At 36.7% G+C, this 27,865-nt stretch overlaps 1 protein-coding gene across 3 annotated transcripts in view; it reads right to left on the bottom strand.

Moving 5' to 3' along the window:
* The window catches only part of RALGPS2 (Ral GEF with PH domain and SH3 binding motif 2), a 308,189-nt gene that overhangs the window by 139,349 nt on the left and 140,975 nt on the right, over positions 1–27,865 (bottom strand). For 2 of the 3 annotated variants that reach the window (XM_036916777.2, XM_036916775.2), the window contains exon 1: positions 23,376–23,516. The exons of the other annotated variant lie outside the window; for it this stretch is intronic. The gene's annotated coding sequence lies outside the window, so the exon portion shown is untranslated. Of the gene's footprint in view, positions 1–23,375; positions 23,517–27,865 lie in introns of those variants that run through there. 3 annotated transcript variants of the gene reach the window in all.

Genomic DNA, 27,865 nt, shown 5'->3' with positions numbered 1-27,865 from the left:
AAGAGACCATAAATTAAATAAACACTAGGGCCATGAACTGCCCAACTCTCCCAAAGTATGTATGTAATGAACACACAAAAAATTAAATTTCCTGGATCCACAGCTTTCAAATGATTTTCACAGGGACTCCAGAAAAGTGGTTAAGAACCACTCTTCTGGGCTGACTGGGAGTCACTGTATAATTACAAGGAGGGATGAGTGCCATAAAACTTTCATTTTAGAAAACGAATTGGCAACATGTGTGGAGGTTGATGGATTAGAGAGAACCTTAAAAGCAGTGAAAGTAATTAGGTTATAGCCCTACTCTAATCAAGAGATTGTAAGCGTATTTTTGGAAACCTAGTTTCAGAAACTTTTCTAAGGTAAACTGGCTAGAATTTGTTGGCCATATGCATACAGGTTGTGAGCAAGAAAAGAACTAAGCAAGACTTACCATTCCATTCCCTTTCTCATTTAAAGTTCATGTCATGCACTTAACTCCACAACAGCATCGGTAAAAGCCATTCAATACAGCAGAGCAGGGGCAAGTGAAAGGCATCATTTTCTTCCATTTGCAACCAGCCACCCCTGGGAAACTAACCAGAAAATGCCAAATGTCCCAAAGAGGAAATGATGATGTTCTAGAACAGGAGTTGGCAAACTAAGGCCCATACAAGCTGAATCCAGCCCTGTTTCAGTAAAATGTTACTGGAACATGGCCACACTCATTCACTTATGTATTGTTTATGGTTACTTTTATGCTACAAAGGAAGACCTGAATAGATGCAACAGAGACTACTGTGTGGCCTGCAAAAATGCCTGAAGTATTTACTATCTAGGCCTTTACAGAAAGTTTGCCAACCCCTGATCTAGAACAAAAACTGGGACAGATTCTACTTCAGAAAGCACTCCTGCAGTACAATAGGTGGAGTAACATGCAGAGGAAGGATATACACAGGCCAAATTCAGCCAGAAACATCAGCCTTCTGGGGGCAGCTGCAGATATATTTGTAGAAGAGGCAAACTACTCCTAACTTAATCAAATATACAAAATTTCAAGTATAACTCTAGAAGGAAAAAATACTTCTCACAAGCAACATATTGTGGACCAATATTCTCAGCCCAATTCACAACCTTGTCATTTCCTTCACTCTTCCACTCAAATCTACCTTCTCTCCCCCACAGGTTCTCTTTTAAAAAGGAAAAAAAAAAAGAAAATACTAAAATCCAACTGTCACCAAGTAAAACTGCTGAAGTATTTGATCTGAGAAGAAGGGTCTTGTCTATTTGTGGAACACTGGCAGAAAAATGGTTGGTGGCGGGCGGGGGGGGGCATTTTAAATTATCAATCTTAAATCTAAACTTCAGATTTCAAATAACCACTAATTATTTCCAAAACAAAAACTAAATTTTAGTCCACTAATTAAAATTAATCTCTACTGGTGGTCTCTGTTAGAACAGACTGGGAAATTACATGTATGGTCGCAGTGATGTTCTAACATTTGTTCTTCAAATGACATGAAAACGAATACTGCAACATATCCAAACAGACCAACTCCAAGCAGCTATTCAAGAATAACTGTTTCAAAAATGAGGATGTCCCATAAACACAACATCCACACATTCCCAAAAGCTGAAGACACAATTTTATCTGAAGGTTTTTATTCAGCAACGTTTTGCCTAAAACATGCTCAACACAGAAATGTGTAATAACACAGAATTCAAAAAAATAAGAAGCTAACCTGACTTTAGATAATCTAAATCAGGGTTTCTCGACCTTGGCACTATTGACACTTGGGACCAGATAATTCTTTGTTGAGAGGGACTTTTTTGTGCACTGTAGGCCATTTGGTAGTACCTGTCAATCAGATGACATTAACAGTTTTGGCAAACAAACGTCTCTAATTACAGCTGCATTTTCCCTGGAAGAGGGGTGGGGTGCAAAATCGCCCCAGATGAGAACTACTGCTCCAAATGATTTAAATTTCTTGATGATTTCTAAGAAACAGATTTCAATCAACTTTCTCTGCTTTGTGTCTATTTCAAATCATTATGTGAAAGGTACAGTAATAATGCAGGCTACACAGCAATTTTTAGTAAATCTTTTATCAATTCATACCTACATCAGTATTTTTATTGCATCAATTAAAAACAGCTTTATTTTTATATAGGTGGCATGCAATAAACCGCACATGTTCAAAGTATATAGTATACACCCATGAAAAAAAAAATCTCTGCAATGAAATAGTGAACATACCCAGTTGCTCCCAAAGTGCCTGGCTTCTTTCACTCAGTATAATTATTCTGATATTCATCCATGTTGTTTTAGCAATGTTGCGTGCCTTTTTATTGCTACATAGTATATCATAATTTCTTAATCCATTCATCTACTGGTGGGCATTTGGGTTCTGGTGTTTACTACAAATAAAGGTGCTGTTTATATTAGTCTTTTCTCTTCAGTAAATATCTAGGTGTAGAAGCAACCAAACTGTTTCCTAAAGTGGCTACACTATTTAAAAAGTTCCAAGAGCAAACTAGAGTTCCAGCTCTTTCACACCCTTGCCAACAGTAGGGAACTCAGTCTTTAGATTTTAGCCATTCTAACAGATGTGTATTCGTAGCTATGATTTTAATTTGCGTTTCTCTAATGACTAATATTACATAAGTTATATGACATAAGTTATATAGATAGTATGTTTGGGTGGAGTTCTTTATATATACTAACTATAAATCCTTAGTCAGATATTTGATTTGCAAATACTTTCACTCTGTGGCCTTTCTTTTAATTCGCTTAAAAATATCGTTTAAAGAGCATACATTTTTAATTTGATGTTCATTTTATCAACGTGTCGTTTTATGGATCACACTTTGGGCATTGTACTGAAAAAATATTTGCCTAATTAATTCAAGGTCACAAAGTTTTATCTTGTTTTTATCTAAAAGTTTTGCAATTTTAGGTTTTACATTTTGGTCTATGATTCATTTTGAGTTAATTACTGCCTACAGTACAAGATACAGACTGAAGTTCATTTGCTTACAAATGGATATCCAAATATGCCAACATCATTTGTTAAACAGACTATCCTTTCTTCACTGAATTACCTTTTTACATTGTTAAAATTCAGTTACCATATGTGTATAGGTTTAATTCTGGACTCTTCTATTTCATTGACTCATTTCTCTATCTTATGCCTATACTGTTTTGTACCTTGAGTTTTATAATGAATCGTGGTATCAGATAGTATTACCCCTCCAACTTTGTTCTTTTTCAAAGTGGGTTTTGCTATTCTAAGTCTTTTTAAATTTCTAAATGAATTTTAGAACTGGTCGATTTCTACTAAAATAGCCTGCCAAGATTTTTATTGGGAATGCACTGAATCAACAGATCAATGTGGGGAGAACTGTTCCCTTAGCAACAATGAGTCTTCTAATCACAAACAAGGAGTACTCCCCTATTTACCTAAGTGTTCTTTAACTTTGTTCAACAGTGCTGTGTAATTTTCAGTATTTCCTCCACACTATGTTGTTGCTATTGTCAATGGTATTGGTTTTATTAAATTTCAGTTTCTGACTATTCATTGCTAGTGTAAAGAAGTGCAGTTGATATTTATATATTGATTCTGTACCCTGCAACTTTATTAAACCCACTTACTAGTTTTAATAGTTTTGTAGGTTCCATCAGATTTTTTATAGTCATGCCATCTGCAAAAAAAGAAACTTTTAATTCCTCCTTTCCATTACAGATGTTCTTTATTTCTTTTTCTTGTTTGACTGTGCTGGCTAAAATCTCCAGTACACCGTGGAACAGAAATGGCAAGAGCAAACAACTCCATCCTGTTCCTGGTCTTAGGGAGAAAGCACTTGGTTTTCAGCCATTAAAACTACATTATCTGTACTTTTTTCAGAAATGTCCATTATTGGATTGGAGAAATACCTTTCTAATCCTAATTTGCTCAGAGTTATTATCTGGATTAAAGATATGACTGTCAAATGCTTTTCCTTTTTGCATTTATCAAGATGATGTTTTTTCTTTTTTTATTGGTTAACAGAGTAAATCATAAATTACATAAGATTGCTTTTTCCCCCCCTCCCTATAGATTGCTTTTTAAATGTTAAACTTACTTGGCATTCCTGAAATAAGCCCCACTTGTTCATGATGTATTATGCTTTTTAAAATAAATTGTTTCATTGAATTTGCTCTAATTTAACACATTTGCATGTGTGCTCATGTGGTAAATCTGTGTAGTCTCTTTTCTCATAGTGTCTTTGTCTAGTTTGATATTAGGGTAATTTTGGCCTCACCAAGTTAGGAAGTATTTCCTCTGCAATATTCTGAAAGTGTCTGCACAGAAATGATACAATTTATTCCTTAAATATTCAAAATTCACTTGTGAAGTCATCTGGGCCTGGAGATTTTTTTGTGGGTAATATTTTACTTACAAGTTCAATTACTTATTTAACATCATCTTTTTCTAGTTTTATTATTTTTATTAAAGTACAGTTGATATATTCGTTTCAGGTGGACATAGTGCTACAATAATTATATACAATACTTATCACCATCAGTCTAGTTACTACCTGTCACGATACAAAGTTACTACAATATCACTGATGATATTCCCTGTGCTGTACTTTCATCCCTATGGCATACTTATTTTATAATTGGAAGTTTCTACTTCATTATTCCCTTTACCCATTTCACCCAATACCCACCCCAACCACCAGTTTGTTCTCTGTATTTGTGAATCTATTTCCCTTTGTTTCACTTTTAAAGATTTGATATACAGGTGAAATCATATGGTATTTGTCTCTCTGACTTACGCACTTAGCATAATACTCCCTAGGTCCATCCATGTTGTTGCAAATGGCAAGGTTTCATTCTTTTTTATGACTGAGCAATACTCCATTGTCTATGTATACCACATCTTCCTTATCCATGCATCTATCAATGGCCACTTGGGTTGCCTCTCCATATCTTGGCTATTGTAAATAATGCTGCAATAAACATAAAAGTGCATGTATCTTTTTGAATTAGTGACAGTACTTTATCATTATGTAATGTACTTTTAATTTTTTTGAAACCTCCATACCATTTTCTGTAGTGTCTGTGCCAGGTTACATTTCAACCAACAGTGCCCCACATCCTTGTCAACACTTGTTATTTCTCATCTTTTTGATAAGCCATTCTAACAGGTGTGAAGTAATGTCTCACTGTGTTTCTGATTTGCATTTCCCTGATGATTAGTGATAATGATCATCTTTCCATGTGTCTGTTCGCCATCTCAATATTTTCTTTGCAAATATTCAGGTCCTCTGCCCAGTTTTTATTTGGACTCTTTTTTGGTGTTGAATTGTGTAAGTTCTTTATATATTTGGTCCCTTATTGGATGTATCATTTGTAAATATCTTTTCCCATTCTCCCAAAAGGTTGCCCTTTTGTTTTGTTGATGGTTTCCTCTGCTGTGCAGCAGCTTTTTAGTCTGTTGTAGTCAATTGGCTTCTTTCTGCTTTTGTACCTTGTCTGGTGAGCCAATCCAGAAATATATTGCCAAGGCACATGTCTAAGAGTTTACTACCTATGTTTTAAGAATTTTATGGTTCAGGTTTATTTTTGTTGTTTGGTGTAACAAAGTTATCCAGTTTTATTTTTTGCATGTTAATTGTCCAGTTTTCTCAACACTATTTATTGAAGCGACTATCTTTTCTCCATTGTATATTCTTACTTCCCTTGTTGTCGATTGACCATATAAACATGGGTTTATATCTGGCTCTCTACTTTGTTCCATCGATCTATGTTTCTATTTGTATGCCAATAACATGTTGTTTTGATTAGTATGGCTTTGTAACATAGTTTAAAATCAGGAAGCACAATACCTCCAGCTTTGTTTTTCTTTCTCAGAATTGTTTTGCTATTTGGGGTCTTTTGTGGTTCCATATGAATTTTAGGATAACTTTCTCTTGTTCTGTGAAAAAGGCCACTGGTAGTTTGATAGGTATTGCATCCAATTTGTACATTGCTTTGGGTAGTATGGGTATTTTAACAATATTAATTCTTCCAATCCATGAGCACAGTATATCTTTCAATTAATTTGTGTCACCTCCAATTTCTTTCATCATTTATTGTTAAGAGAATACCCTTCTTTCACCTCTTTGGTTAGGTTTATTCCTAGGTGTTCTATTCTTTTTGATGCAATTGTAAATGGAATTGTTTTCCTGACCTTTCTGCTAGTTCGTTGTTAGTTTACAGGAATGCACAGATTTCTGTGTATTTTGTATCTTGTAACTTTGCTGAATCCACTTATTCTTATAGTTTTTGGTGAAGTCTTTAAGATTTTCTATGTATAATACCATGTCATCTGCAGTAACAGTCTAACTTCTTCCTTACCAATTTGGATGCCTTTTATCTCTTTATCTTGTCTGATTGCCATGATTAGGACCTACAGTACTATGTTGAATAGAAGTGGTGAGGGTGGACATTCTTGTCTTATTTCTGATCTTAGGGGAAAAGCTTTCTTTCATCTTTTCACTACTGAGTACAGTATTAGTTGTGGGTTTGTCATATATGGCTTTTATTTTGTTGAAGTATGTACCCTCTATACCTATTTTCTTGAGTTTTTATCATGAATGGATCTTTAATTTTGTCGAATGCTTTTCCAGCATCTATTGAGGTGATCATGTGGTTTTTGTATTTCTTGTTAATGAGGTGTATCACACTGATTTATGAATATGCACCATCCTTGCATCCCTGGAATAAGTCCCACTTGGTTGTGATGGATGATCCTTTTGATGTATTTTTGAATTCAATTTTGAATATGTTGTTGAGGATTTTTGCACCTATGTTGATCAGGGATATTGATCTAAAATTTTTTTTGTATTGTCTTTGTCTGGTTTTGGTATTAAGTGATGCTAGCCTCCTAGAATGAGTTTGGAAGTAGTCCCTCCTCTTCTATTTTTTGGAATACTTTAAGAAGAATGGTTATTAGCTCTTCTTTAAATGTTTGGCAGAATTCAGCTGTGAAGCCATCTGATCCTGGATTTTTGTTTGTTGGGAGTTTTTTAGTTATCAATTTAATTTTGTTACTAATTGGTCTGTTCAGATTTTCTGTTTCCTTCTGGGTCAGCCTTGGAAGGTTGTATTTTTCTAGGAATTTTTCCATTTCTTCTAGGTTGTCCAATTTATTGACATATAATTTTTCATAGAATTCTCTAATTAATTATTTGTATTTCTGTGGTACCCATTCTATTACTTTTTCCTTTCTGATTTTGTGTCCTTTCTCTTTTCTTCTTGATAAGTCTGGCTAAGGGTTTGTCTATTTTGCCTTCTCAAAGAACCAGCTCTTGGTTTCCTTGATTTTTTTCTATTGTTTTATTCTTCTCTATTTTATTTAATGTCCCTTCTTCTACTAACTTTGGGTTTCCTTGGTTCTTTTTTTTCTAGTTTCTTTAATTGTGAGTTTAGACTGTTTATTTGGAATTGTTTTGTGAGGTAGTCTGTATTGCTATGACTTCCCTCTTAGAACTGCTTTTGCCGCATCCCACAGATTTTGGATTGTTGTATTTTTGTTTTCATTTGTCTCCATGTATTGCTTTATTTCTGTTTTGATTTGTTTATTGATCCATTGATAATTTGTAAGTATGTTGTTTAGCCTTCATGTATTTTCAGATATTTTCGCTTTGTGTAATTTATTTCTAGTTTCATATCATTGTGGTCTGAGAAGCTGCTTGATACAACTTCAATCTTTTTTAATTTATTGAGGCTTTTTGTGTGGCCTGGTATATGATCTATTCTGGAAAATGTTCCATATACACTTGAGAAAAATGTGTATCCTGCTACTTTCAGGTAGAATGTTCTGTAGATGTCTATTTGGTCCATCTGAGCTAATGTATTGCTCAGTGCCCATGATTCCTTATTTATTTTCTGTCTGGTTGATCTATCTATTGATGTAAATGGTGTGTTAAAGTCTCCTAATATGAATGAGTTGCAATCTATTACCCCCTTTAATTGTTAGTACTTGTTGTATGTATTTAGGTGCTCCTATGTTGGGTGCATAGATATTTACAATTGTTATATCCTCTTCTTGGACTGATCCCTTTATCATTACATAATGTCTTTCTTTGTCTCATTACTTTCGTTTTGAAGTCTATTTTGTCTGATGTAAGTACTGCTACTCCTGCTTTTTTCTCCCTATTGTTTGCATAAAATCTTTTTGCATCTCTTCACTTTTAGTCTGTGAATGTCTTTAGGTCTGAAATGAGTCTCTCATAGGCAGCATATAGATGGGTCTTGTTTCTTCATCCATTCTGCCACTCTATGTTTTCAGATTGGTGCATTCAGTCCATTTACCTTTAAGGTAATTATTGATAGGAATGTACTTATTGCCATTTTATTGTTTTCTGGTTGTTTCTGTAGCTCCTCTCTGTTCCTTTCTCTCTCTCTTATACTCTTCTCTTGTTACTTGATGGTTTTTAGTGTTATGATTGGATTTCTCTTTTTTAATTTTTTGTGTATCTATTATAGGGTTTAGGTTTGTGTTTACCATAGGTTCATGGATAGTTTCCTAACTATGTAACAGTCTATATTAAGTGATGATTGCTCTATTGCAAACAGAATCTAAATGTACTTTTTTATTCTTCTTCTTCCTCCACACTTTGTTTTAGATGTCATAATCTGTATTTTCTGTGTATCCTTTGACTGATTTTGTGTATAGTTGGTTTTATTAGTTCTGTTTTGTTTTATTTTTAATTATATACTTGCTAGGTAAGCAAATGGTCTACTACCCTTATTGTGGGTTTATTTTCACTGGTGAAAAGTATTTTTAGGCTTAAAAATGTTTCCATCTACAGAAGTCCCTTTAACATGCCCTGCAAGCCCAGTTTAGTGGTGTTGAATTCCTTCAAGCTTTCATTTACCTGGGAAACTCTTTCAGTTTTGAAGGATTACCTTGCTGGGTAGAGGATTCTTGATTGAAGGACCTTTTTTTCCATATATTAAATTTTTCCTGCCACTTCCTTCCGGCCTGTAAAGTTTCTGCTGAGAAATCTGCTCATAGCCTGATGGGGTTTCCCTTATACATAATTTGTTCTCTCTCTCTGGCTGCTTTCAATACCCTCTTCTTTATCCTTAATCTTTGTCATTTTAATTATCATGGTGTTGTCTTCCTGGAGTTCCTTTTGTTATGGGCTCTCTGTACTTCCAGGATCTGGGTGTCTATTTCCTTTCACAGACTGGGGAAGTTTTCAGCAATTATTTCTTCAAAAAGACTTTCTCCCCCTTGTCTCTCTCTTCTCCTTCTGGTACCCCTATTATGTGAATATTGTTTCATTTGGAGTTGTCACACAGGTCTCTTAGCACCCTTTTGTTTCTGGAGATTCTTTTTTCTCTGGCCCTAAGTTTCATTGTTTTCCTGTACTCTAATTTCCATCTCATCAACTGTCTCCTCTACTTAGCAATCTATTATTCATTCCCTTCACTGTATATCTCATTTCAGTTACTATTCTTCAGTAAGCATTCTTCAGCTCTGGGTGGCTCTTTTTCAGCTCTTGTATCTTTGTTGAAGTCCTCCCTGAGATGTTCAATACATTTCCACAGATCAGTGAGCATACTTATGACTGTTACTTTGAAATCTTTATCAAGAAGACTGGTGATCTCCATTTCATTTAGACCTGTTTCTGGTGTCTTATCCTGTAGTTTTGTTTGGCACATATTCCTCTGCCTCCTCATTTTGCCAAGGTTTTGAGTTTCTTCCTTAGTATCAGATAGATCACTATGTTTCATGGTCTAGAGTATGACTTTATGAAGAAGGTGTCTTGTGGTGCCCAGAAGGTCAACTCTTTCCTCTCCAATACCTGGTTCTCCTTAGTGGTGGAGTTGACTATTTTTGCATGGAGTTCTACCAGTTTTTGCTTCATGTAGAGGCACACCTCAGAGATAGTATGGATTCAGCTCCAGACCACCACAATAACACAAATATTGCAATAAAGCAAGTCAAATGAATTCTTTGGTTTTCCAGCACATTGCGAAAGTTATGTTTATATGATACTGTGGTTTATTTAGTGTGCAATAGCATTATGTCTAAAAAAATTTATATACCTTAATTAAAAGATACTTTATTGTCAAAAAGTGCTAATCATCATCATCTGAACTTTCAGCAAATTGTAATAATCTTTTTGCTGGTGGGAAAGCTTACCTCAATGTTGATGACTGCTGACTGACAGAGTGGTAGTTGCTGAAGGGTGAAGTGGCTTTTCATAAAAGAAGACAACACTGAAGTCTGCCACATCAACTGACTTATGAATGATTTCTTTGCTGTTTGGCAGCCTTTTACCCACAATAGAACTTCTTTCAAAATTGGAGTTAATCCTCTCAAACTCTGCCACTGCTTTATCAACTAAGTTTATGTAATACTCTAAGTTCCTTGTTGTTCAACAATATTTACAGCATCCTCACTAGAAGTAAATTCCATCTCAAGTAACCACTCTCTTTACTCATCCATAAGAAGCCTCATCTGTTCAAGTTTTATCCTGAAATTGAAGGAATTCAGCCAACTCTTCAGGCTCTACTTCTAATTCTAGTTCTCTTGCTATTTTCACTATATCTGCAGTTACTTCTTCCACCTTAGTCTTTAACCTTCAATTTGAAGAAAAAATATTTGCAGAGTGGAAACTAAGCAATTAAAACAAGGTATGCTCATATTTCTAAAATTCTGTTATTAGAGCCACAAATGCTTAGAACTGTTTTATCTTCTTAATTAACTGATCTCTTTATGATTACATAATGACATCCTTTATCCTTGGAAACAGTCTTTGCTCTGAATGAAGTCTACGTTATCTGGTATTAATATAGCCACTCCATCTTTCTTTCGACTATTGCTTAAGTATGGTGTACCTTTTTCCATCCTTTACTTTTCACCTATTTGTACTTTTATATTCAGTGTATGTTTCTTATAGGCACAAATACTATTGGGTCTTGCTTTTTTATCCAATCTGACATTCTCTGCCTTTTAACTGGTATATTTAGACCACTTATTTGATGTGATTATTGGTGTAGTTAGGTTTAAGTCTATTATCTTGTTATTTGTTTCTATCTGTCCCATGTTCTTTCTTTCCTTTTTTAATGCTTCTTTTGAACTAAATAAGTATATTTCCTGATTCCATTCTATCTACTTTGTTGGCTTAAAACCTATAACTTTTTAAAAAATAGGATTGCCTTAGGATTTATAGTATACATATTTTAACTTATCATGGTCTACCTTCAAGTGGTATTATACCACTTCACATAGTTTAAGAATCTTAGAATAGTATACTACCTGGTACCATACCTGCCCACCTAAATCTCTGTACCTGAGTATGCTACCTCTTAAAGTATAAAAGAAATAGTCATAACAAACAGACCTTTTCTTTGGCCTCATTTAAAGGTAAATAAGGTACAGAGAAAGGAAACTGATGCTTAAAAAATAAAACTGTACAAGTACACCACCTGTACTCAAATCTTAGCTCTGCCACTTATATATTGTATAACCTCTGACAAAATGGCGAGCCTCCCTGTTTCCGCTTCTACCTCTATAAACTGAAGGTTAACAACAGAACGTATTTCACCAGATTATCATGACAATTTAGTACATAGATAAAATGCTTACAACAGCACCAAACATCTATTAAATGCTTAATAAATAAAAAGCAAATCCTATTATTCAGGTTGAATAAGAGTATTTTTTTTAATGCCCTACATACTACCTAAAATAACCTTGCTTATCCAGTCCATACACAGGGTTGCACAGCTCTTAAGTAATACGCAACCAAATTAACTCTTTCACCTCTTATAGTTATAAGAAATTCATTCAAATTACCCCCAAATAGCATTTTATATATATATATATATATATAAAATGTTATTTATTGAACATTTGTTAAGTGCTTAGTGTTGTTCTAAAAGCTTTACAAGTATCATCTCACTTAATCTTCACATCAACCCTATGAGGAAAGGCATTGCTTATGATACTCATTTTTGAGATAAAAAATGAGACAGAGAAGTTAAACAGTCTGCCCAAGGTCACACAACTACACCGGGACAGAGCTAGAATTCTACCAAAAGTCTGACACCAAAGCCTAGGAAAAAATGGGGCGTGGTCTCAAGAAGGGTAGGAGCCACAGAAGTATTACAATAATGAAAGGGGAGTATCTATCTACAGAGCTCTTCAATCTCATGCTCTGTATCTGTTTCTCTCTCAGACTACATGGTTTCGCACATAGAATTGTGTGCTTCTCTTGGCAGAGATGCCCTATTCTTTTCTAGATACCAACTAGTTTCCTCATTTCCTTTATTATTTCTGTAACTCATAGCTTCTGCTTATACTTACTTTCCAGTCCCTCAAAGTGAGTTTTACTGAACTCTGCACTAATGCATCCTTCTAGCCTCTGTTCCCATGGCTCAATGGCAAACTAACTCCCTATTTCCTGTAAATGCCTATAATTTTCTCCACCACACAATCCTAGGTTAATAGGCAGCTTACAGATTAGCAACCCTTAGGTCAGATGCCCACTCCTGGACCAATCAGTTGCAATACAGTCTATATGGTAAAAAAAAAACACAACTATTAAGGTCTGTTCCTTTGCAGTGTACTGTGGAAAAAGTACAATTCCTACAAAGGAACTGTGGGCAGACCAGAATTACAAAATACATGCCTAGGACACTGAGTCAGGGAAGTCACCACGAATACAGGGCTTAAAAGTCTTGTCAATATTTCTAATCTATTTAGTTATAGTAATTAAGCAATTATAAATACAAATTGTGGTTGTTATTCAGAAGATCATATAATTTACAGTGTCACGCAAGTAAGACACAGGTCCAGCTATTGTTAAATCAAGGGTTGCCACACTCTAACAATAGTATTATGACTGAGGAAGGAAAACTATTGTCATCTATCACTTTTAGTTTTGTTCAGATAGAGAAGTAGTAAACATCAATAACCCTATCTACTCTATAGCTTTATCTGTTGGGCCACACTGGACTAAAGTAGATGAGGGGGCTAGATGTATTTATATTATTACTACAGCCAATCACAGCTGCCCACACTGTTTAGACAAACAAATGCAGCACAGAAGGCTTCAAGTAGTATTGCTAGTTTCCTTAGGTTCAAACCCCTGTAATGATATCTTTAAAACCATTTTGCAGATGAGTTCTACCCTGTCTTTTGGCTTTCTTAATGTCAGAAGAAAGCTTTGAATTTAAAAGTTTCTGCAATATAATTAGCTAAGAACAAGTAATAGGGACAGAAGGGAAAAAGTAAAACTAAAACTTATTAATGCTATTTTCCTATCAATGTTGTTTTAACCTTTTCTACATACATAACAAGAAGACTTTTTTTTTTTAAGAAGACTGGTTTTAAATAGTTTGGATTTTTCCTCCAATCTTCATTTACAAACTTTCTATCTATAGTCCTAGAAAGAAAGGAAGTAGGGTGAGAAGCAAAGAGTTAATAACAGCATGTATTATCATTTTCATTCTAATCTGCTTTATTTCAAAGGACTTGTCTGCTGCCACCACCTTATCAAATGAAATTATATTTTTCACCCCATCCCAAATAAAAAACCCTTCAATCCAACACATGACAAACTAATTTGTGTTGCTTTATCTTCAGTCATGCTGTTCCCAATAGTTATACAGTTGGCCCTTGAACAATGTGGGGATTGAGGTACTGACTCCCTGGCAGAGTCAAAAATCCATGCATAATTTTGACTCTCTAAAACTTAACTACTAATAGCTTACTGTTGAATGGAAGGCTTACTGATAATATAAACAGATTAACACATATTATGTATGTCATACATACTATATACTATAGTCTTCCAATAAAAAGTCTTACAATAATGTAAAGCTAGAGAAAAAAATTTTCTCAAATTGTCACAAATCTCCAAAAAAATTTCCAATATGTTTTACTGAAAAAAATCCACTTGAAAGTGGATCCATGCAGTTCAAACCCATGTTGTTCAAGGGTTAACTGTATGTTCTTTCAACTTCAATGAAACATATTCCTTAAGGACCACTTCTGCCCTGAGCTGTCCCTCTTGTAAACTGTTCTTCAATCTGACATGTAACTACACATGGTTTTATGTTATTTTCTGTGGTTTCCCATACAAGATTTCATCTCTCACCAAGATGTAAACATGTGCAAGGACTAAGACTTAATACTTCCATGATAATATTCACAAGTACCATGCTCACAGAAAACATTAAAAAATACTGTTGACAAAAAGAACAAAGTAAAAAGCAGTTTTTATCTATACGATATCCTCAAAACATTTCTCTTGGGTACACTTAAGAGGTAGGATCTAAACCACACAAACCTACAAAATATACATCTGCTCAAAACTGTGAAAGAAAAGCAGAAGTTACCCTATCAAAAACTTACAGAATAAAATCTGTCAATCAAACCTAAAATACTTTCTAATCCCCACCTACAAAACCCTAAAATCTATAAAGATCTGTAAAGATTTCAGCACATTCACAAAAAAGGCAGTTTAAAAGCAGCAACAGAAAACACAGATTTGTCACATAATCTAATTACAGAAGGCCAGAAAAGTTCCAGTCAAATCCTGGCAATGTAAATCACGATTGGAAGAGGTCTGACAAATGATTTACTATAGTAACCCCAGATACAAGGAAGCTTAGGCTGTGATTACAAGCTCCTGAAAGAGGAAACGTAAAGAATGAATTCAGCGTTCTTATTTAATACTTACAATGATCCTTTGAGAAGATAGATACTCACAAACATTTTAGAAATAGGCTGAATGTTAAGTAACTTGCCCAGATTCATACAAACTTTGAGAACAGGACTACAACCATCACCACGTTAATTTCAGAACATTTCCATCATCTCTAAAAGAAATTCCGTACCCGTCAGCTATGCTACCACAACCACCCTAGCCCACCTCCACCTAGTCTGAAGCAATGACTAACCTACACTATTTCTATATATTTCCATTCTGCACATTTCATCTGAATGAAATCATATAGTATGTGACCCTTTGCAACTGCTTCTCTCACCCAGCACGTTTCGAAGGTTCATTCATTTGCAGTATGTATCCACATTTTGTTTATCCATTTGTTGGTTGATAGACATTTTGGTGGTTTCCACCTTTTAACTACAATGAATATAATGCTATTACAAACATTCGTGTACAGTTTCTTCAGAGCCATGTTCTCATTTCTCTTGGGTATGTACCTAGGAGAGGAACTGCTGTGTTGTATGGTAACTCTATGTTTTATCGTGTGAAGAACTGCCATACTGTCTTTCAAAGCAGATGTATCATTTTACATTCCTATCAGTATATGAAGGTTTGAAGTTCTCAACATCCTTACCTATACTTGTTATAATCTAACTTTGTTTCTAGCGCATTCTAGTGGTATAAAGAGGTATCTAATTGTGGTTTGACTTCATTTCCCTGACAACTAATGACGTCAAGCATCTTTTTAGTACTTACAGTATCTTCTTTGAGAAATGCCTATTCAGATTTTCTACCCATTTTTAAATTGGATTATTTTATCATTATTGAGTTCTTTATATATTCTGAATGCAAGTCTTTTATCAGATACATGATTGGCAAATATTTCCTTCCATTCTGTGGGTTGTCTTTTCCCTTTCTTGATGGTATCCTTTAAAGCACAAGTTTTATAAATTCATAAAATTGAATTTATCTCACTTTTGATTTGCTGGCTCCTGTTTTTGTGTCCTATCTAAGAATCCTTTGCCTATTCCAAGATGAAAATTTACCATGTTTTCTTCTTAAGTCTATGTCTTCATGTGCATATATATTGATATCTTTTGGGCTAAAATGAGAAGCAAAACTGCTGGATCATAGGGTATAGACATGTAGAGCTTTAGCAGATGCTATTTTCAAATTTTCCAAAGTGGTTGTTCGCTTTTCAAACCCATTTGAAATGTCTGAGCATTCCAAATGCTCTGCACTGTTGTCAACACTTAGTATTTTCAGACTTTTTCATTAATATTCCTCTGGTGAGTATGCAGTGGGTAGCATCACATGATAGCACTAATTTGCAGTTCTCTGAAAATTGTGTGAGTAGCTTTTCACCTTGGCCATCTGGACAACTCATTCTGTAAATGTCTGTTCTGGTCTTTTGCCCATTTGCTTTAAAATTGCATTGCCTGTGCTTTATTTAAATTGACTTGTATATTTTTTTATATGCTCTGGATATAAGTCCTTTGTCAGATTTAAGTACTGCAGACACTTTTCCAGTGTGTCTCTTGCCTTTTCACTCTCTTAATAGTATCCTTTAATGAAAAGAAGTTCTTAGTTAATGAAGAACAACTTAACCAATCTTTTCTGGTTAGTACTTTTTGTGTCCTGTTTTTTTAAAAAAAACTCTCTGCCTACTACAGAGTCATGTGGATAGTTTTCCATGTTTTCTTCTAGATATCTTATTTTTCACCTTTCACATTATATCTCTAGTTCCTTCAAGGACCACATAATCCCAATGTTACAAAACTATTTCACAGAACAGAAAAAAAGGGAAAGCTTCACATCTCATATTATGAAACCAGCCTAACTCTGAAGCCAAAATACACAAATACGTAAATCTCTAATAAATGCATTTGCTAATAAATGTAGATTTCAAAAACCTCTTAGACAATGGCAAATCAAGTTCGGCAGTGAACAGAGAGAAAAAATGCAACACGGCTAAGTAGGGTTGGCCCCAATAATGCCAACAGGAGATAATTACTAATGTAATACATCTGATAAGCAGATTAATGTAGAAAATACATATGATCATCTCTATCAATACAGAACAAGTATTTCACAAAATTCAATATTTATTTATGATTTTAAAAGAAAAAACTCTTATAAAACTGACTGGAGGGTACTTCTTAATCTTTTAGTCATTTATCAAAAATTCACACTAAGATAGGGCAAAGAGGAAGAGGTTGGTTAAGGTACAAACTTTCAGTTGTAAGACAGGTAAGGTCTGAGGATCTAATTACAATATGGTAACTGTAGTTGATAACATTTAATTATGTAACTGAAATTTGCTAAGAAAGTAGAATTTAAATGTTCTTGCCAAAAAAGAAAAAATATATAAATATGTGAGGTGATGTATGTGTTAATTAACTAGATGGGAGTAATCCACTGCTTTACATGCTAAAAATCTCATGAATTTGTCAATTATACCTCAATAAAGCTGAAGATACATTTAATATATCTATTATGTTCTCTCTTTTCTGCACAATGTTCCTTTCTTGCTAATGCATATGTATGTGTATAACTTTGTTATATTATATGTTAGTTAAAACACAAATGCATATAACGGCAAATATTTTTGTCTTTTTGTTTATTGCTATATCCCCAGCAGCAAGACTATTCCTGGCACACAGAACATGCTCCATGACTTTTTTTTTAATGAATGATTTTTCAAATCAAGATTTGCATTTGGGAAAAAAATAGTACTTTCTTTTGGCATTTCTCTAGAAATAAGTGGTTATATACGCTAAGTTTGTATGTATAAAGGTATATATACACATATGTTATATATTACTTATGTTTGAAAATATTTCTGATAAAATTAATAAAATGACCCTATCTGACTTTTAAAAAACCTACAGTCAGATATTATACTTAGTGGTGAGATTTTAGAGTTACTCCTATTAAAGTCAGGAACATGAAATTCAGTATCTTCTATTTCAAGTGAGCCCTTAATGCTGCCTGCCAATCACACCATATCTCCCTGTTCTGTTCTATTCACTTTTCAATTCTTCGATAAACGATTACATCATGACCTTTTCCCTCTTCGCAAACCTCCAATACAAAACCTCCGTCTTTCTTACCCAGCTAATGACCTTGCTTCCCATACCCATACCAGTGGAAAGGCCAGAGAACTGCCTCAGGACGCCACTATTATGTCTCTGTCCCCATATTCGGCTCCTCTCCTGTTTCTATAGATAAACTCCCTGCTCCTAACAGGCTAATCCTTCCATCTGTGCATAGATTAGGGCAAACAAACCACAGCCCATGCTCTTTAGATGCCCTCACTCTACAAAAGCAAAGTTGAGCAGTAACAGAGACTGTATTGCCCACAAAGCCTGAACTTACTCTAGTCTGGCCCTTCAAAGAAAAAAGTTTGCTAACCCCTCCATGAAATCATCTCTCCTCTCATCTAATATGGACACTGCTACTTGGCAGGTCCTACTAAGTTCCATGCACAAGAAATGCAGTAAGAACCACACGAGACACATACAACTTCAGTGGCGTGCCAGATATGCTGATGACAAAGACAAGATCTTAACGGGAACAGGCCACGTACAAAGGATGAAGAGTAAATGGCATAATGTTTTTTAACAACCACTTGAAGCTGGAAAATTACAGTATAGTCCCTTAAATTCTGAGGGAAAATTATTTCACCTTGGAAATCTATACCTGGACCAGCCAAGTTATTAACCAGGTTATATGGGTAGAAAAGATATTTTCAGCAATTTCAACATCTCAAAAATTTCACCTTTCTTGAAAGTTACGTGAGAGATGCCCTTCACCAAAACAACGATGTCAGGCAAGCAAGAAGGCGTGGATGCAGGTGCGCAGGCTCTAACGTAGGGAAAGGCGGAGACCACTCTCAGAATCATGGAGGAGGGAAGTCAGAAGCGGAGGGCCACAGTACAAAGGTGAGCAAAAGGATAGAAAGCCCTAGAATTTTTCCAATTTTTAAAAATACCAAACCTGATGTGTTTGAACATATTGAGACAGTTGCTAGGAAAAAAATGAGAGGCAAATAGGAAGGTAAGCAAAAAACAAAGTTTTTAACTCCAAGAAATACAATCATAGTATACCACAAGGTTCAGTGATGAATATATTCAAAGGCATAACAATGTAAACAATGAGCACTGATTAACCAAAAGCATGATATAACTATAGTGAGAGGAATTTCAAGATGGCATAAGAATCCTAAAGCATAGGCTCATTTACCACAGTAGAAAGCCAATGAATAATATCTAAGATTAAAAAACAAGTAATACTTTAAAATATGGAAGTACACATCAGAAGAGACAGCTAAAAGTATTAAAAATGGTTACTCTGATGACAAGATCTGGGAGGGAAAGTTATATTAACATGAGGCAAGGGACTGGTGTTTTCATTATAAGTCCTGTAATACAATTTTATTTTTAACTGCACAGTTGTATTATTTAAAGTAAAAAAAAGTTTTTTTTTTAAACAAGCAAAAGTGGTTTTCATTTTATTTAATACCAAATAATTCACTCACCCCACATATATTACTTGGCATTGACTATGTGCCAAGTTCCTTCCTAGGTGCTTGGAATACAACAATGTTCAAAAACTAAGACCCTGCCCTCAGCAAGCTTATATGGAAAGCAGATAATAAACAAAACAAAATATGCTATGTCAGCTAAATTAATATTGTGAAGAAAAAGGTAAGGGTAGAATGTGATGGGGATGCTACTTAGGGAGTGTTTTCAGAGAGGGCTTTCTAAGAATCAGCAAAAAGGAAATCAACATAAAAAGGAAATTCATTTTGAGAAAAGGTCATGTAAGTAAAATAACAGAAGGGTATCAATTAAGTTCAAGGCAAGATCTTCATTTTAAGCCTCTCCCACTGCAAAGCAATGTATCGTATCATTCCAGAGCCAGTACTGTCTCGTTAGTGCCAGGCACCCTCAACCTAAGTCATATGAACACTGCTATTTATACTCTTCCTATATACCTAACTAGCCATTACTTATTAAAGGAACTGGTTAAATTTATACCAAACTTTTTTTCTTCCCATAAAATAGGTAGGTGTCACACATTTCAAATTCCAGTGTTTTATTCCTACTATATAGTTTAAACTTTTCCTAAGTCAGAAGCTCAAGACATTAGTCAAGGAAGACTCCAGATTAATTCCAGGTTACCAAAATTTATCACATCCAATCTTCATTCCCAAACTAAAGAGGAATTCTAAATCAAGGGGACTTAAGACACATTTAAAGAAACAATTTACAAGGGTAATACAATACATTCATTTTCCTCTCCAAGGAACCTCACTCAGGCTGAGGTAAAGTTTCAGCTATTTGAGTTATCTTTTTATTTAAAACTAAGTAACTAAAAAAATGTAGTACTCAGATTGAAGGGACAATTTTATTCCAAGTACAGCTGTTACACAATAAAACCTCATATTCAAAAGATAGAATTGATTTTGATACGTCTTATTCTCAAAACACACCACTAAAAATAAATCCAAACTGTCTTTTTTATATAGCAAAAAGCCAATACTCTTAGATTTTAATTAGATTTTAGAGTTTAACTTGCAGAAGGAAAACATTCAATTGATAGTTGGGTTTAAAACTTAAAAGCTATTTAGATATTTCTCGAAAAGTAGACCAGTAGCTATACTGTATGCTGAACTGTACATGTTGATGCTCTCCCCACCAAGCTCTACACCTTGTTAAGTGGTGGGGTGTGCTTAAGATCTCCATTTCCTCATCTAAAATGGAGATAATATAGCTTAGATAGGTTTAATGTGAATTATTAGCAGTCCTGTCAATGAGAAGTACCAAAAAGATTTATGTATCAATAATATATATATATATATATTTTAAAAGCTCTGTAATCTTCAAAGAACTACACTAATCAATATTTGTTATACTTTATTCAAAAACAAAAACAAAAAAACAAAACCTCACTTTCAGTCAAACTTTTCTGGTGTTAGCAACAATGGTTATCAGATTCTATGGAAGTACAGTATGGACACAGCCAGAAGATAATTTATTTTTAATTTAGATTTAAAAAAAATAGGCTCCCTTATAAAGAAGTGCCAAAATAAAGTATTTTTAGCAAGCATTTCTTCATTTTAACTCTATAAATCAAAAGAACAAAGCTGTTTAACCACATGTAAGCTATGCATCATATGACTCAGGTAGAATGTTTATTTCTGGTACACTTGGGAACCAGATACCCAATGTATATAAACAACATATTTAAAAAATAACTGTCTTAAAGCTTTTGTTCACTCAATAATAACTGCCACTATTCTTAGCAGAAAAAACACAATATCCTTCACCAAAAAACTCATGAGAGGCGTTTTTACTTATTCTACTTGTAAACTAACATTAAACAATGTTATCTGACAATTAAGTGGGAGGCTATTTGCCCACTTACCCTTTATCACTTTACCTCAGGGCAGAGGTTGTCTTTTTCTCTGTTTTATCCCCAACATCTAGTCAACTAGCACTAAGTAGGTACCCAATAAATATGTCCAGAATGAATGAATGAAGTGGACCTCTGGACAAAAGCTGAAGTGTTTTAAATTGCAACAGTAGAATTTCACCTATATATCCCTCAGTCACTACAAACTACTACTGTCTCAACTGTTAATGACCTGATAAACTGAGAAAGACATGAACAAAGTACTTAAACACACACGCAAGTACATTTCTCACATGTGTAACAGACGTACAGAGTAAAAGATTCACAAAGCCAGTTTTTTAGTTACATTATCTCTCAGGAAATAGTGGTGTGTTCTTTCTGTTATTAAAAATATATATCAGAAAAGCATGCTGCAGTCTTGATAATGCAAGCACTATCTTTAAAGTTCTATTGCAAGCGGGAATAATTTAGCAAAGTGAACAGTATCTCCAGAGACTCACCCAGAGTATTTTGAAAAGTCAAGTTCCTTAATTCAATGGAAGGTGGAAAACAACGGAAAAAAAGGTAGATCTTGCCATTTCAAAATTATTATACTGAATTAAAAAATAAACTGTTTAAAATAAGTTACCTTGAAATTATTTATTCAAAAAGACATCTTAATGTCCTTGCATTTGCTCTTTAAGCTAGTAAGACATTTTCCAAATTTTTGAAGCTAGATGGTAAACGTAATGCCTACAAAGCCTGAGTCAAGAATTATTTTTATTAAAGTAATGCTGTTTGGATAAGTTCCTTCACAATTCTAAAGTCTATAGTAAGATATTCAGCAGTAACAGTTATTACCTTTATTTATGATTTTACAGCACTTGTATAAGCATAATTATTTAGGTGGGACAGGCTTCATGACAGGCAAGCTATAATTTGTGACTGCAATATACTGAATGCATGGATAGAAAAGTTTCCTAAAATTCTAATGTTCATCTCCAAAGAGGCTTTAACAAGAGTGGATTTGATGAATACAGAACACCAAAATCAACTCAACACTCAGGAAAACAAGGCTCTCTATAGTAACCATAGCGTTGAAATAAAGGAATCCAGGGCACATAAAAGATAAAGCTCAATTAATTATTGCCTGTATTTCCTACTTTGCGGCCTCAAGCACTAGACATTTGATAATTCTTTTTAGCGCTTTCTTAAAACATAAATTTAGTGCTTCAAATGCCCCTCCTCCACAGCTAACATCAGCGCCCTTTCTTCCTCCGCCCTCACCCCTCCCATTCAAACAAATTAACATTTGTGCTAAGGTACCTCCTATCAGCTCGCAGCTTCTTCCCAAACACGCCCACGTATACTGAAACTGGCCTACGTCTACACAACACACAGCTACAGGAAAGAGCTTCGAGGGGGGCAGGTGGGGGACAATTCACCTCGCACTGGTTTACGGCTATTTTCGAGATACTAGCTCTGCTCTCGTGGCTCGGGTTTCTCCCAGATCACCTCCAAAGCATGGCGTTTATGAGCCTTCCTAATCCGATACTGCAATGGCATTCCCGATATTTGCGGACAGATATCCCGGCTTTGCAAGTGTTTGATGAGATACGTCCGGAATCTCTCCCTTTCTCAATACGCCGGCTCCTGGCGGTACAGCACCCCGACCCCGGGAGGCGCCCGGGCCCCGCGCTCCGCCACGCGCCCGGCCCGAGGCCAGCGCGGGACCGGCCCCTTCGGGTGCGGGTCTGGCGGGCAACTGGGGCTGCGGGCCGCTCCGCAACAGGTCACCGGCCGCGAGTGCGCGGGCCCGCAGACGACCAGGCTCCGGGGCGCAGCCGCCCAGGCCAGGGAGGGGGTGTGGCCGTCTCGGCGGGTCCGGCTCCCGCTCACCTGCGGAGGCTGAGGCGCTGCCGCGGTCGGGGCAGTGCGGGCGGCGGCCGGGGGTTCCCGCCACCCGGGGGCAGAGCCAGGCGGGCTGGGGGATCGCCGCGCCCAGGCCTGGGGACAGGGGCCCGGAGCGGGGACCCCAAGGCCGCCTCCGACTCCGCGAGCTAGCCGCCGAGGCGCCCTCCGCCCGGGCCCCGCAGACGCCTCCCCGCGCCGAGGGCGAGCGGCCCAGGGACCGCAGCGCCGGAGCCGCCGCCATTCCCCGCGCCGCCGCCGCCGCCGCCGCCTCCGCGCCGCCCGGGGGGCGCCGCACACCCACCTCTCCTCCCCCGCACCGCCCACCAGGCTCCGCGCCCGGCCGCGGCAAGAGCACCGACCTGTGCCGCCGCGGCTGGTGCCCGGGAGGATGAAACGACCACGCCGGCCTCACGCTCCGCCGCCGCCGCCCGGGTTCAGCTCCGCTGCCGGAGCAGTCGGCGCCTCTCATTCAGCGCCCGCCGCCGCCGGAGGGAGGGGAGGGAGCCGGTTCCACCCCGTGCGCGCCGGGGGTGGGGAGGACAGCGGGTCTGGCCCGGGCGCGCGCCGAGCGGGCGGGGCGGAGCCGCGCGCGCGCGCGCACCACCGAGCGCGCTCCCGCGGGCCCCAGCGCAGCGGCCGGCGGGGTCTTCCCCGCGCGCGCCCCCGCCCGCCGCTGCTCCGCCCCGCTAAGCCCAACCGCCGCCCGGGGCCGCTGCCCGAGGCTCGCGCCGCCAGCCGCCGCTCCCCGGCCTTGCGCCCACCAGCGGGAGTGCCCGCTACCGGCTGGGCGAGGGGCGGAGAAAGGTGGAGGGTTGACAGGTGGGCATTCGCCCCGCCCGTCGCCTCCTCCCCGCACCCGGCCCCCCGCACGGTGTCTCGCCTTCAGCTCCTGCCCCTCACTGTTACGGCCGGAGAGTTAAGTCTGGAAACACTTGGCCCCCAGATTAAACATCCTCCGAGCTAGCGGGCTTTTTAGAAGTCGCTGCAGACAGGTGAGGGGGTTCCAAACGGAAAGTCCCACACCCCACTGCCATAGAATCGTAAATTATGGTGACCAATACGCTAATACATTGAGACTCGGGAAGTGTTAGAAGCAGGCCTTTGTAAGTATTAGGCAGGGTGCTTAACAAGCACGACAGAAATTTGGCATCCCCTGGGTCTTAGAATGACTTCTAGGTGAACAGTATTTTCTCGTCAATGCACGAACAAGATTCAGAAATACTAAATCTTTCCTGTGAATGAAAAAGGAATGAATTTAGTATAAATGATGGAAGGGTGTTGTTTCTGAGGGTGCACTCTCCGGGTGGCCTACTTAAAATTAGCACCATTTGATGCAGTACGACTCTAAATGAAAGGTTTTAAGTGAGCCACCTTTGTACATGCTGTCATTAGACCATTTGAAAATGGGTGGTTATTTTTGATGATCTGCAGCTCTTCCTCTAGGCAATGTGCAAGGAATGCTGGGTACTAGCATTGGGCATAAACCATGATAGGACCAAAATTGTTCCTATTTGATTTCTTTCTTCCATTTAATACCACTCAACAGAACTGATTAATCATTGTATAGTGTATATTAAAGAATACTCATTTATTTCCTCCTTTGACCTACCTTGTTAGGGAAGCTAGAAGGCCCTTCAACGCCCTTCTTTCAAATAGGATTACTTCTTTTTTAAAGCCCTCCCTCCAATCCCACACCAAAAGTTAAGTTAGAAAAAAAGAAAACAAGGAGAGGCAAAGTTCATGGTTTTTTATTTTTATTCCATTTTACTTTCAAAGAAAGTCTTGAATCAGGATGAAATCACTAGGAGAAATAGAGAAACCAAAAAAGAAAAAACAAACAACTTTCTCATGAAAATAGACTTAAGAAAAAGAAAACAGACTATTGGTAAAAAAGGAGGAAATGTAGTATGTATACAGGAAGTTTTCCCATAGATGTGTTAATTGCTTCAAGTCCCAAAGAAACAACAGGCAAACAGAATTAGCACTTGGAGGAAAAAATCCTTCTAGCTATCAAGTTGGGGAAATGTTTACTCTTTTTAAGTGTTAGTAAGAGATTAAGGAGAAGGTGGTTGACTGTGGGCCAACAATAATACATACAACAATTATATGTATATTTGGACGTTATAAATATACTGGGATAAATATACATACATATACATCACTACTCAAGAAATAGGAAAACAGGAACAACGGAATTTTTTGTATAAATGTTGCTATTACTTTAAACGGGAATTAGGGTTTCATAAAAAATGAGGCTGTTTTCCTACATCTGCAATAATTTTCAATTTACTCTAAGATTAGGGAAGTTTTCATTTGGACTCTGAAGAGAAAAAGCCATGTGATTTATGAAGCTAGACCATGTATATACTAAATTCTTATACATACTGAATTTATGAGTTCGAAATATTACTCAAAATTTATTTCTCATGTTGATAACCTGTAAAATAATACTTTTATTAACCTTTAGAGTTGTGTGAAGTTCAGATTTGTGAAATTGGTAAGATGAAGAATTTGTATACAAAAATTCAGAAAAAAGTTCATTCTCAATGGTTTTTTTTTTTCCGCCATGGCTTGGAAATTATTTTAGAAAGATTAATGTCCCTTCCCAGCCATTGATTTGCAAACGGAAACAAATGGCTTTTTACACTTAAAGAGGACCAGCAGCAAATTTTTTTTACCAGAGCATCTTCTATCACAGTTAAAGTCTGTGAATTACTTTATGTATCTTTTTGTCAAAAGACAAGAAATATGCAAAGTGTTAGCATAAAAAGCACTAATGTATAAAATAGAAATGCCATTATATAAAACAGAAATCAATCAATTCAATATGCTTAAAAGTCTTTTCAGAGGAATCACCATTATGTAACAGTTTTATTACTATCCATCAAAATTATTTCCAAGGGGTAAGCCAAGAAACTAATTTAGATATAGAACAAGCAGTTTCAAAGACAAGAGACCACTGCTGCAAAAGCCAAATCAACAACTTATCCCATTACAGCAGTCCAAACAAAATCAAACTGGCATGATAAGAAAGCTTATTTCAGTAACACCTCATTCTATTACAACCAACAAAATTTCGGTAATAACATATACTTCTATTATTTCTCTAACTTTCTATCTCTTTTTTCAAATATGTGTATTGACTGGATGTTATTTAAATATTTGTCAGTTATGTTGTGTTCTATTTTAAAATAGGCAAAGTAGCAAACCCAAAATTCACTTTGAGGAGAAGGATGCATAAGGGGACTTTGAAGAGATAGGCATTCTTCAGAAAACTGACACTGAGTACAAGGAGCTCCTGCCACAATTCCCAGTCAAGAGAGACATGCCACAGATATTCAGATACCAAGAACAAAGATTACTGGTCCATTCAAATATAAGCCCAACTTACAAAAGGTATAAAGGCCTTAACTTATGATTGAGCTGTTTCTCACAGAACAACTCTATGCTGGGTATGGATCAGCAGGGATGTATTTTAATGATGGTTAATGTTTCCCTGGAACAACTGTCGGGGAGACCAGCTAGTATATAAAATAAGTGTTTGCATGAGCTAAGCATTTTCAATGTGAATATTAAAGACAATTTCAGTAATACCTCATTTATCTGACAGGATAGGAAAAGGGGCAGTGAGGGATCAAACATAATTGGATATTTGAGATAACTGAAGTTTTCATCTTTAGGAGCGAGAAAGTTTAAACCACTTGTGTCAGTTTTTTTCTGATGTATCATCAGTTTCTCATAAAACACAGCACAGCTTAACCTAGTCCTAATGACCCAGAGGCATCTTAAAAATGAAAACTATAATACCAAGATGTCCACAAGAGCTTAGAAGTACTTAATACCCTTCACCATACAATAAAAAATCATGGCCTACTATGTTCCTGCATTCCTTTGAGTCCAGTTGATCTGGATGGTACTTATTGATGCTGCTGTCCCTCCTTGTTGCTGCACCTCTGCTATAACATTTCCTCCCTGCACATATTCACACACATGCCTCCCTTTGAATTGTCTCATCAAGTTAGCCTGGGAAATAAATAACCAATATTTTAAAAATACATGTATAACATAACAGTAAAAGGCCTCTGAAAATACTGAAACAGCTCTGATATTTGGGGCATTTAGTATAAAGGCCATTTACCAACTTTCATAATTTCCTCTGTATGTTGAATAACTGACCTTACCAGGTAAGTAATTATTGTATTCTACTTCCTTTATAAAAATTTTAGACATTGCTCTTTATATTTAATGAAAGGTGAGGATCTTTGTCAATAATGTTCATCACTGTAGTTTTCTTATATATCCTGCATTCAAAATAAGGTCAGAATTTTTTAAAACATAGGAATTCATAAATCCATTACAGTAGTAAATAGATAAAATAAATGGGGAAGAAGGGAGCACTCTTGCTTATGGTAGAATGTGGAAGGCCAGTAGGAAAATGTGGAGGGACTGCTGGAGTTGGGCAATCATCATTTTGCAACCATTGTGGCAAAAATTGAGAAAGAGAGTAACTATCAATGGATGCTAAATGGAGGGAGAAATTTTGATGAGCAGGATATTTACTTCATCTTTGAATTCTTCCCATAGACTTCCTATTAAGTTGCAAGGAAGAAAGAACCATAATTATATTGCAGAAACTGGACAAAACCTTGATCAGGTAATCACAATGAACATCACAAATAAGACAGGTGAACATTTTTGCCAAAGATATGATTCCCAGAGGACACAGCATCTGATGAGGAAATGAGGACTCTAATGAGGAAATATCAGATACATTTACTGTTTACTTTTTTAATGGGGTGTGGCAGGGGTTGGGGGAGACTGGAGGCGTAGAAGGGGTATTCTTCAAAGC

This window comes from Manis pentadactyla, chromosome 9 (assembly GCF_030020395.1).
Source record: "Manis pentadactyla isolate mManPen7 chromosome 9, mManPen7.hap1, whole genome shotgun sequence".
In the NCBI taxonomy this organism is placed as follows: domain Eukaryota; kingdom Metazoa; phylum Chordata; class Mammalia; order Pholidota; family Manidae; genus Manis; species Manis pentadactyla.
The sequence above is the reverse complement of the archived record's forward strand: the minus strand, read 5'-3'. Positions and strand labels throughout refer to the sequence as shown.